The sequence below is a fragment of the Bos javanicus genome, chromosome 20 (genome assembly GCF_032452875.1).
Source record: "Bos javanicus breed banteng chromosome 20, ARS-OSU_banteng_1.0, whole genome shotgun sequence".
Taxonomy (NCBI): domain Eukaryota; kingdom Metazoa; phylum Chordata; class Mammalia; order Artiodactyla; family Bovidae; genus Bos; species Bos javanicus.
This window is the reverse complement of record NC_083887.1, coordinates 22,075,976-22,088,876: the sequence shown is the minus strand read 5'-3', so window position 1 is coordinate 22,088,876 and position 12,901 is coordinate 22,075,976.

Here is a 12,901-nt window from a genome sequence, read left to right as displayed (position 1 = left end):
CTGCGATTCATGGGGTTGCAAAGAGTCGGATGTGATTGAGCGATTGAACTGAACTGAACTGAACTGATATTCCACTAAAACTTCTGAACTCATTAAAAAGTATTATTCGGAGCTAAACGAAATAGTCAAGTTTTCACTCTCTTTGAATCACCTCACTTCATGATTTACTGTGAATGTGGAAACCTTCTGAAGATTCCATCAAGTTTTCTCTGTCACCTCCAAATGTCTTTATGTAATAAATTATTATTTTCTATTGTCCCAAAGAAACACCCTGCCTATTTTCTAAAAGTAAGTCTTTCAATTGTGTCCTTGGTTTGAATTGTTTCTTGCCCTCCAAACTTGGCCCCATCCATTATGGCCTCTCGTGTGAATTTGCCTCTTTTTTCACTGGATTCTTCCCTGGGTCTAGCGCAAATCCAAAGTGCCAAATTCCTTATTCAATATTACTTAGAGCAGCAGCAGCAGATCATTGAGCCAGTCGCGCGTCCCCTCTGAGCAGAGCCCTGTTTGACCCTGCAGTTCATGTGCCCCTGAAGCCCGCCCTGCCTGACAGACTCTCTCCTGCTGTGTTTTCCATCTTGGTGAGTGGCACTGTCATCTACCCAACTTCCCAGCTTATCATTCTCAGCTTTTCCTCTCCCTATCCCTCACACCTAATAAATCACCAAGTCTTGAAAGCTCCCACTTAAATATCTCTTGAATTGGCCCACACCTCTTTATCCCCACTGCCAGTCTCCCTAATTCAGGCTCTCATCACCCCTCACCTAGAAGACTGCATCAGCCTCTAACACTCCGGCTTCTCCCAACTCCCTCCTCCACAAAGTCAGCCAGGAGAATCTTGCTAAAAATGCAAATCTCATCATCATTCTTTCCCCACCTCCCCTACTGACAACACCTCTGTAACACCCTTTGTTTGGGGGATAAAGTTCAAACACCTTAACATGGCTTATAAGGCCCTTTCTAATGTGGTCCCTGCTTGCTCTTCAAGTCTTGACTCTCACTGTAAGTCTCTCCCTCTTGGAGGCCATTCTTTCTCTGACTATTTTCTAAAAGTAAGTCTGTCAATTGTGTCCTTGGTTTGAATTAAGACCCTCAGGCCTCCAGCTAGACTTCATAAAAAAACTCAGAGAGGTCACACAGGTAGGCCTCATGGGGAAAAATACAGAAACAGCTCTAGAGCTGGCCCCGAACCCTCCACGCTGCAGTGCACAGGTTGCCTCTGCAGCAGCACCCCCGCCCACCACCCCCACCTCCCCCATCCTGGTGGGACCATGTGGTGGGGCAGAACAGTGTAATAGCTAAAAGGAGGACCCCTGGAACCAGACGCCAAGATACTTAATGCTTTCCTGCCTCAGTTTCTCATCTGTGAAAATGAGAATAATAGTATCTGCCTTAAATTCAGGATTAGGTGAGTTGATATACAAATACTTAGGACAGTTCTCTGGCACGCTGTAAGCACTATCTGAGCATCGTCGACACAACTAGAACCTGTTTCTGCTTCTCACTCCTGTCCATTGATACCCCCTATCCTTTCCAGTGCTCATGACTTCTGCTCGTTGACGGCTTTGGATTACTTATGTCTTCCCCTTCTTCGTGGCATCTGCATGTTTTCTCTTACATGAGTTTAACTTCCACAATTTGCCAACTGCTTGGCTATCTCTTGAAATGTGCCAGTCTCCCCAGGAGACATCTGATGGGTCCAGAAAAAATCACTGCAATTCCTCTGGGACAACCTACTGCAGTGCTGAGGCAGGGGCCCCGCCCGGGGCTGCTCCCCTCTGTGATGGTTCAGGGAAGGAACCTCTTAGAGGAGCCTGTGCACCAAGCTAGCATTTCGAGCCCTGTCTATGCGGTTGGCACGGGTTCACTCAACCTTAAAGCGCTGTGCTTTCTCTGACTGGTGTCATTGCCTCGTCTCCCACAGTCAGTTCTTATCCTTATCTTCCTTTTTTAAAAATTTTGTCTTTGTATATTTTATATTGGAAAGCCATGCAATACCTTCATTTTTAAATACTTCAAATCACTGCACATTTACTTCTGTGAACTATACTGCCTGTGTTTTTACGTTAAACAAATTCTAGAAGTAGTTTTAGCAATGTAAGAAATTTCCAACTTAAATAGCAAAGAAATACATCCCGCTTGCTGATGACGACAGTTGTTTCTGTATTTCCCAAGTCTTTCAGATAAGTATCTTATTTGGTAAGATGAATTCTAAGAGCAATTATGAAAAAGTCAGACAATTCCACATATACCCCAAAAACCTCACTGAAAATACTAAGTTTGTATGGGATAGAACGTAGGTGTAGCTGTAGTAACAGGATATACATATGTTTCTTTTTCTTTTACACCATATGATAAAGCGAAATTCATGATTTATTAAAATATGTATACTCATTTTAAAAATACTCAGCCATGCTATATATAAAAGATAAAATAGAAATGATTTTATATAATGTGATGTGTGTCCTTGCCAGTTCATAAATGCATTCCAGATCTAAATATCCAGGAAAAATTCAAAAGCATGGTTAGTACCCCATTGTGTTTGTTTTTTTCCTGTGTTTTTCTGCCCAAAAAGTTGAAAGAATTGTCCAGGTGAATACACACGTGGTTTGTTTCTCCTTTCTTCTGTTGATGGACATTTGAGCCATTCCCATTTGGGGCTGTTATGAGTAAAACTGCCATGAATATTCCAGTATAATTCTCTTTGTAGATATATGATTTTATTTCCCTCTCTAAACGGTGCTTTTGATGAACAGAAGCTTTTAATTTTGATGAAGGCTGATTTGTCAACTTTTCTTTTTTATGGTTAATTCATTGATGTCCTAATTATGAATTGTTGCCTACCCTAAGTCCATGAATATACTATCTTCTGTGTTCTTCTAGAAATATTACAGTTTTACCTCTCACATTTATATATATGATTTAATCTCAAGTTGCTTTTTGAGCACATTATAATGAAGAGCCTGTTACCAGGGTCTTTTTATTCCATGTAAATATTAAATTGTCCCAATGACATTCATTCTTTTCCCACCGGATTGCACTGGTGACTTTGCTGGAAATCAAGTAAACACACATACATGGGTCTATTTCCAGACTCTCTATTCTGTTTCATTGATCGATTTGTCTGTCTTTGTGCCAATAGCAAATAGACTTACTCTTGTAAACAAGATTTTAGATTAATTCTTGATGTCTGGCAGGTTAGTCCTGCAAATCCATTCTTCTTCAAGATTAACTATTTTAGATATTTTGCTTTTTTCTTATAAATTTTTTAAATCACTTGTGAATTTCTATAAAAAACCTGTTGAGAGTTTATATAATTGTATTAAATCTAATAGATAAATTTGAGGAGAATTGTCACCTTAACAATACCGAGTTTTCCAATCTTTGAAATGGTGTCTCTAATTAGGTCTTCCTTAATTTCTCTTGACAATGTTTTGTAGTTTTCAATGTAGAAGTTTGCATATCTTTGTCACTCCTAAGTATCTACTACCTTGTACTGTCATAAATGGTAGTCTTAACATTTTTATTTTCTAGTTGATTGTTGCTAATATGTAAAAATATTTTTTCCTGTTGACCTTGTATCCAGATACCTTTGCTAAAGTCAAACTTATCACTTATCTGTGGACTCAACTGGATTTTCTGTGAGTAAAGAGAGTTTTACTTCTTCCTAGGTTTGATTCCTGGGTTGGGAAGATCCCCTGGCGAAGGAAAAGGCTACCCACTCCAGTATTCTGGCCTGGAGAACACCATGGACTCTATAGTCCATGGGGTCGCAAAGAGTCAGACACGACAGAGCGACTTTCATGTTCACGTTTCCAATTGAATGCCTTTTATTTCTTTTTATTGTTTTATTGCACTGACAATATCTCTAGTACGATTTCTAGTGCTGGATCTTCAGTACAATGTGAATAGAAGTGGTAAAAATACATATTATTGTCTTGTCCCCAGTTTACGGGAGAAATGTTAAATAGTTCACCATTAAAGTCACACTGACTGTTGTTGTTTTTGTGTGTGCCTTAGCAAATTGACGAAGTTCCCTGTCTAGTTTGATGAGAATGACACAGGCGTTTAAAAATTTCTTTGGATTTATATTTATATCTCTTCTCTCACACTGAAAATACTGGTTCCTAATAATGTAAACATAATTTTTTTGTTTTGCCCTGTGATACACATGAGCTAGTTTCAAAACTATGACATCAGGAGCAATACCATAGTTATTACTAAGTAAAATGCAAGATAGCTTTGCCCTATTTTTCAGTATTATGGTGTATCTCACTAAGGATATATAGTCAGAGTCCTTGTTCTAAAGACAGTTAAAATAATCCCTTTTTCTTTATGGCTGTATCGTCAACTTGATATACAGTTTAGATTAATTTGTTTCATTTTGCTTTCAATTTTAGAGGTTTATTTTTTTCAGGTAAACTATCATATAATCTGGAAATAATCCACTGGTTAAAACTAGGTGCTTCCATTGCTAGGGGCATGGTTTGATCCTGGTCAGGGAACTAAGATCCTGCATGCTACATAATGTGGCTGGGAGGGTAAAAAAAAAAGAGAGTTCTGCTTCTTCCTTTTCAAATTTTAACCTTCTAATTATTTTCCACTTTGATTGATGGAGTTAATTTATTGTGGAGATGGTGATCATTCTTGCGTGCTCAGTCACTAAGCTGTGTGTGACTCTGCGACCCCACGGACTGTAGCCCACCAGGCTCCTCTGTCTGTGGAATTTTCCAGGCAAGAATACTGGAGTGGGTTGCCATTTTCTTCTCCAGGGAATCTTCCCGACCCAGGGATCAAATCTGCATTTCCTGTGTCTCCAGTATTACAGGCAGATTCTTTACCACTGAGCCACCTGCGAAGCCCGGGGATCATTCTTACCTGGTTCCTAACTCAAACAGGGATGTGTATAATTTTTAGTAAGTAAGATCCTGCTCCAGAGGTAATTACATGTATCTCTTAAAAGTGCTCCTTCCTCTATATTCCTCTAAGTACAACTTTAAGTCTAACTTTCATTGCCTCTTTCTCTGCCTCAATCTTTTTCCTTCTACTCTATCTTCCCTTTATGGTTGATTAGTTGTTCAAATCACTTCTGTAAAATGCAAACACATTCTTCATGAACTGTAGTTGTTACAAATATTAATAACACACAGATGGATTTGGGTTGGTTTTGGCTAGAATACAGACAGAAGGTATAGAACCCCCAATGGCTCGAGCTAGAGAATAATAATCCAGAGTTAGAATGTGGTGGTCAGAGAGCAGAGACAAAGCTGGGAAATTCAGTCCTTGTTTGAGAGGAAAGGACCTCTTTGAAGACTTGTGGCTGCTTCCCATTGATATTAACAAGGCACAAATATCTGGCTCCAATTCACCTTTCCAATCTTCTTTTAAACTATTGTCACTGACAAACTCAGCCCAACTCACCTACTCTCTCTACCATTTCTACACTTGGGGTTTCCGATTAGTTTCCTTTTGTTTCTGACACTTCAGGTTGGTCCTCTGTAGTCATGTGCCATGTATCTGATGGCTACACCCCATAAGATTCAGACACTAGAGATGTGACCGTGTTCTCTCCTCCAGCTTTTAATATGCATGCCTTCTCCTCAATGAGTGTTTCTTAATTTCTATTCCTAGAAATAATCCCTGGCTTCTCTGAATTCACCTATACCTTTACCTCTCTTATGATACCTCAATTCCTATCTTCTGCTGTGGTTATTAAAAAACAGGCATATTTTTAGATTCCCATAATTTCTGGAATGATGACCTGAGTCATAGTAATAAATAAGCATGAATGTGTTCTGATCATTACAGAAGAGACTGGCCTCCATTCCTCTTTTGTTATAATTTTAATAACACAATCTAGTAATTCATTTTGCTTGCCTGGAAAATCCCACGGGCGGAGGAGCCTGGTAGGCTGCAGTCCATGGGGCCTCGAAGAGTTAGACACGACTGAGCGACTTCACTTTCACTTTTCACTTTCATGCATTGGAGAAGGAAATGGCAACCCACTCCAGTGTTCTTGCCTGGAGAATCCCAGGGACGGGGGAGCCTGGTGGGCTGCCGTCTATGGGGTTACACAGAGTCGGACACTACTGAAGCGACTTAGCAGCAGCAGCAGCAAACGATTAGGTAGCATAAGCTTAAAATCAACAAAACTCTTTGGTTTATATTTTAAGAAGTTTGTTCTGTTCTACATCTCCCTCAACTTCTGTTTGTGAGGTTAATTCTTTAAAATTTAAGTGTAGACATTAATTAATCCATGCCAAATTTTATCTTTTGAAAGTCTATCATGTAGTCTATTGAGATCTTGATTCTTTCACCCAGCCTATAATCCATGCATTCAGCTTTTAGTCATCTGTCTTTGTTGAGGTAGCTTATCAAACTATAATTCATGAATCCTGCATAAAACTGCACACACTGGGAAAAAAACCCTTTAAGCCAACATGGGTTGATTAATTAGAAATGTTTGGCCTCTATTATTAAATTAGCTAAAAATCAAATCTACATAATCCACTGTATTATATTCCATATCACATTTCCTGGATTCATGTTTAAGGATATCATATGTTTGTCTGGTATCTCACTAACCAACACGTAATTACCAAAAGTTATCACCTTTCTACTACAATCCCTTGTAAGGAAGTAAATGAGCTTACTTTAGCATGCCTTGCTCCTGATGAACCCAGGCTGGCGCCTCCTGCCATATAAAAGGATTCTAATTGGTTTAACAAAGCCCAACACTCATGCTCACCTGACTCTCCCCACATGGAAAGGAAAGGTATTACTGCTCCAGAAATAAAACAACTTGATGACTCACTCAGACAAGAGAGGTTACTCCCTGTGACAGCTAATCACAACCTGGCGGCATACAGGTAAAGTAAATCAAGCTGATATTACTCACTCTCCAGACTGCCCATTGACAAGAGAGGCAGGAAGAGGGGTGTAGACTCACCCCTGTTGATTCCCAGCACCCACACACAGTCCACAGAGATCCCCAGCATAAGAGCAGCCTGTAAATAATCACTGTCAGCCTCCTCACTGCCTCTTCTGCCCACCTTCTTATTCAGAAAATATCCACTATCAACTGTATAACACATTCCTAAGGATGACCCTAAAATACAGGTCTTTCTGGTAGAGAAAGGTCTTCTGATAAAATGTTTTCTCTGCCAGAAATTATTTTGGTAGATGGTATCCAGTACATACTCAGACTGGGGCTTTGTTTCTTGTTAAAGCCACTAGTTTGGAGGGGATTTTAAAAATTCATACAGGTTTTATCTATTGAGGTTAAAAGGTAATTTTTTTTATGTTCTTAAGATTTATTTATTTTTTAATTTATTTAATTGGAGGTTAATTACTTTACAATATTGTATTGGTCTGCCATACATGGACATGAATCAGCCAGGGGTGTACATTTGTTCCCCATCCTGAACCCCCCTCCCACCTCCCTCCCATCCCATCCCTCAGGGTCATCCCAGTGCACCAGCTCTGAGCACCCTGTCTCATGCATCGAACCTGGACTGGCGATATGTTTCACATATAGTAATACACATGTTTCAATGCTATTCTCTCAAATCATCCCACCCTCGCCTTCTCCCACAGAGTCTAAAAGTCTGTTCTATACATCTGTATCTCTTTTGCTGTCTCGCATATAGGGTCATTGTTACCATCTTTCTAAATTCCATATATATGCATTATTATACTGTATTGGTGTTTCTCTTTCTGACTTACTTCACTCTGTATAATAGGCTCCAGTTTCATCCACCTCATTAGAACTGATTCAAATGTATTCTTTTTAATGGCTGAGTAATATTCCATTGTGTATATGTACCACAGCTTTCTTTATCCATTCATCTGCTGATGGACATCTAGGTTGCTTCCGTGTCCTGGCTGTTACAAACAGTGTTGCGATGAATATTTGGGTACACGTGTGTCTTTCAGTTCTGGTTTCCTCGGTGTGTTTGCCCAGCAGTGGGATTGCTGAGTCATATGGCATTTCTATTTCCAGTTTTTTAAGGAATCTCCACACTGTTCTCCATAGTGGCTGTACTAGTTTGCATTCCCTCCAACAGTGTACTGCTGCTACTGCTAAGTCTCTTCAGTCGTGTCCGACTCTGTACGACCCCATAGACGGCAGCCCACTAGGCTCCTCCTAGTGTTCCTGGGATTCTCCAGGCAAGAACACTGGAGTGGGTTGCCATTTCCTTCTCCAATGCATGAAAGTGAAAAGTGAAAGTGAAGTCGCTCAGTCGTGCCCAACTCTTATCGACCCCATGGACTGGAGTCTACCAGGCTCCTCCGTCCATGGGATTTTCCAGGCAAGAGTGCTGGAGCAGGGTGCCATTGCTTTCTCCAACAGTGTAAGATGGTTCCAAAATGTAATTTTTGAAAACATACTTTAATGTATCTGAGTACGTCCTGGCTCTGAGCTCTCCTTCAAGGATCATAATTCTGTTCATTTATTTGCGGATACTGAAGGAATATTTTTAGACAGGGTACTGTGGTACAGTCCAAGAAATTCCTAGAAACTCAAAATTGAATTGGATCCTGTCCTTGCTCTCTGTACTTTCTGTAAGGAAATATAATGCAAAATAATTCTATTTAATAACAACTTTGCAGAGGGGCAGGGTGTGAAAAGGAACCAAACAAACATAAAGTTTGTAAGCAAAATTGAGTTTCTCTTAGGATGATTTCCAGTGTAAAATGACATTCAACCAGCAGATTCTGACATAACCTTTTTCAACTTCTGACCAAAATACTTAAGAAGAAGAAAGAAGATGAACACCCAAATAAAAATAAAAACTGACAATTAATCTATAGGCCAGAAGCAAAGGGAAAACTCCAGTAAGGATAAGTCAGATAGAATCACCTAGAAAAGTTTAATCAATTGCTCTCCCTTTCTAGGCCGCTGGGGAAAATGGCAAACTTGCAAGGAAAAAGTCAGGTGGAAAAGCCCAGCATTTTGCCTCTGAAGGAAAAAATAAAAAACTGAAGAAATGAGAAAATTAGGTGGCCAAACTTTCCTCATATTGGAGCTGTGTTTGAGGGATCTGGAGTGCTCTTAGTCCTTCCTCCCCTCTCTTTCAAAAATATTTAAATTCTGTGATAAAAACTAGGCATATTTGGCAAAACTAATACAATTTTGTAAAGTTTAAAAATAAAATAAAATTATAATTTTAAAAAAAAAAAAAAACTAGGCATAAGCTGGGATAACACTGGAGATTTCGTGGTCCCCTAAGTGAACACTGGGCTTCCCTGGTGGCTCAGATGGTAAAGAATCTGCCTGTAATGCAGGAGACCTGGGTTCAATCCCTGGGTCGGGAAGATCCCCTGGAGAAAGGAATGGCAACTCACTCTATGATTCTTGCCTGGAGAATCCCGTGGACAGAGGAGCCTGGCGGGCTACAGACCATGAGGTCACAGAGTCAGACATGACTGAGCGACTGACACCAGTGAACACTGTAGAGACATCAGGAAAGGGCTGTGAAATACAGGGATCTGGCAATGGTGATGTTTCCCAGAGTCCAGCAGTCAGAAGGTGATAGAGGCACTGAGGCAGGAGAAGATAGCAGATATCTCATGCTAGCAGAGTCTCACTAACGAAAATCTGCAAGAGGCTGGGAACTGCCTAGGAGCTGCACACCAGCCTGCCATCTAGCTCCTGAGCTGACAGGGAAACACCCAGCCAGAAACCCAAAGGCAGTCGTGTGCTGGAAACCAGACCCTTCAAAAGCCCTATTCTCAAGTAGTTGACAATTGCCATAGTATAAACACTCCCACTGCGGTGGATCTCAGCTACCAGTATCACTGAACCACAAGCTGGGGAGAGAAACAACTCTGGTATTGGTATAAGTTGAACCCATCTCATCCCCTGACACACGGGTGGATGAATTTCTCTTCATTCTGGAATGAGGAAAGGGGAGTATGCGGAAAAAAAACCCAGGAACAAGGAAGGAGAAGGATGATAATACTGAGCAGAGGTTGAGCACTTACTCTCCCAAATACTTCATAGTTTATAAGGAACATCTCATTTAATCCTCGTAGCAATTCTATGAAGTAGGCGGTATGATCATAATTTTAAGACAACAATCTGAAGTTTCCAGAGGTAATTTGCTTTGCTCACGCAGCTATTAAGCAGAATATCTGGTCTTTGGACTGTTGAACTCCAAAACCCTTACACTTAAACTCTAAGCTAAGCACAAAGTAAACCTGCAATAAATATCCAGATTTCTTGACTCATCGTAATTCTATAAACCATTCATCTACCACATAAATTATTGTCATCTTCACTTTTTTCTCTTTTGATTTAATGAGAGATTTATATTTAGGAACTTTCCACTACTCTCTGCTAATTTAGAATGAGAGAGGCTTCTGGGATGTGTGTGTGTGTGTGTGTGTGAGGGGGGAGATGGGTGTGGGTGTGGTGGGGAATATTCAGAGAATAGAGGACCAAGGTCCTTTAATTCCTTTACAGTACTCCAAAAATCAGTGGCTAGAGATCAGAGGCTGGGACTGATAGTCCCGAATAAAAGCGGCCTGGGGACGTCCCTGGTGGTCCAATGGTGAAGACTCTGTTCTCAATGAAGGGAAGCCCAGATTCGATCCCTGATCAAGGAATTGGATCCCAAGTGTTGCAACTATGACCTGGCACAGCCAAATAAATAAAATTTAAAAAATAAATAAAAGTGACCTGTTATCTATTAATCTTCTGGTATTTTTAAATTCATACCAGAGAGTCTTTCTCTCTGCTACTTGCCATCAGTGTTAACACACACATGGATAAGTCATCCAAAACTCTAGCTTCACCGTGGCTTGAATGGCTTGATATATTCACTGACCTTTGTTCCCTAACAACTACCTCCTCCCATGGGCACACCTGGGGACCTTTGCACATCTATGTGCCCCACCTGTGATATAATGAATTCCAGTGAATTGCTCACTGACCACAGCCTTCTAGTTCTTCCACATCTTACTCCACCCCTTGGCCTTTGATCTAGTCAAGTAACCCCCTCACACTGAATTGTCTCTTGTGTTTCCCCCTAACCTTCCTCCCTTCTGTCTTCTTTCTTTTCGTTACTCAGGCTAGAGGCCAGGTCGCATCAGTTCAGTCTCACCCGTGAGCTCACCATCTTTGCCCCTATGGCTCTCATCACTTCATCCATCCATCCTCTCAGTCCCTGCACGCAGGTTGCTTTGGGGCTGCTGAGAAAATCATGTGCTAAGGTCCTCCAACCTTGGATTATTCTTCCTCACAGCCCAAAACTTCTCCAGTGAATACTTCTATCAGATGTTTCTCCCATTCCTCATGGCAGCTATTTCAAACTTCTACCACGTCCTTGGCTCCCCTACACCACAGACTCAGGAGAGGACACTGACTGTCCTTCACCAGTGTATTCGGTTGGAGGTGGCCCACATGCTTGGAGGATCACAGCACTGCGCAGTCCACAGTCCATAAGCGCTGTTAGAGGGAACCTCAGTATCTCCTTTGAGAAGTCTCCACATTTCCTCTGAATTGTCTTAAAGCCCTAAGAGTTTTCACAGCCATTGAGGGTCAGTCTGCCTTCTACATCCCGGTAGACACGGCCCTGGAGTCTGATTAGGACCCACTTCCTGGCCTCTTGTGGGCACACATATTACTGATACTTAACCAAACTAACTAGTTCTCTGACAATCCTGAAGGCGCTATCTGGAGTCAACAAAAATGGGCAGTCTCCTTCACATAATAATAATCTCTTCCAAGCCTCCTCCATTCTTAAGATTCTCAAATTTACAGACTTAACGCAGAGGAAAGGAATAAATAAAAATACCCAAATATCTTTGATTCTGCTTTGATTAAATTGAATTCCAGATAAAAGAAGAGGTGCCATATATAAATACAGTAACAGGATATCAATAACAGGAACCTTGGGCAGATGAGATGCTGACACAGACATTTTAAGGTTATAAAATATTGAGCTGATCATTGCAGCTTATTAGAGAGATAAAGATCAAAGGCAGACTCTATGAACCAATCAGATGTTTTGAGGACAACTATAAACGTAAACATTAGCCAGGTGGGGGTGAAAGTCCCTTTTTGACAGATTTATGTTTCTTATTATGATGAAATTTCTGGCTCGTGTACATTTAAGAAGTTCACCAGCTATCTCTTGATTTTTAACTACAATAATTTATTATAAAATTATCCCTAATTTTGAAGATAATGATGCTTGCTTTACTTGTTGGTTTTGAGAAATTTTATTTCCTCATTGTTTATTACATGAAGTTCAACTTGAATTAAACTCATCAAATTGTAACTGATCTTATTGTAATTAATTCAAAAAGTATAATGGATTCTTCAAATCTCTTGGAGTTAGGAAAAATACATCTGTTTTCTTCCTTTCATGGGCTATGATTGTAACATAAATCATGATTTTTTTATCAGAATCTTCTTTTGTTGGTATTCATCTGGGAAAAAATATCAACCTAGGAACTTCCCTGGTAGTACAGTGGTTAAGAATCTGCCTTCCAATGCAGAGGACGTGGGTTTGATCCCTGGTCAGGGAACTAAGAGCCCATATGCCTCAGAGCAACTAAGCCCCTTGGCCACAACAACTGAGCCTGAGTACCACAACTGGAGAGAAGATAGAGAGCCGCAACAAACATCCTGTATGCTGCGACAAAAATCCCACATGCTACAACTAAGACCCCATGCAGCCAAATAAATAAATATTTTAAAGAAAAAAGTCAACATACACAAAAACAGCATGAACAAACAGCACAATGAACCTCCAGTTGCCCATCATCCAGATTCAATATCATTAAGAAGTTGCCACAGTGTAGATACATTTGAAAATTAAGCATAAATTTAGCTGTGTATTTAACAGTACAAACCAGTCCCTTGAAGCAGCTGCCTCTCAGGTTCAAGGTC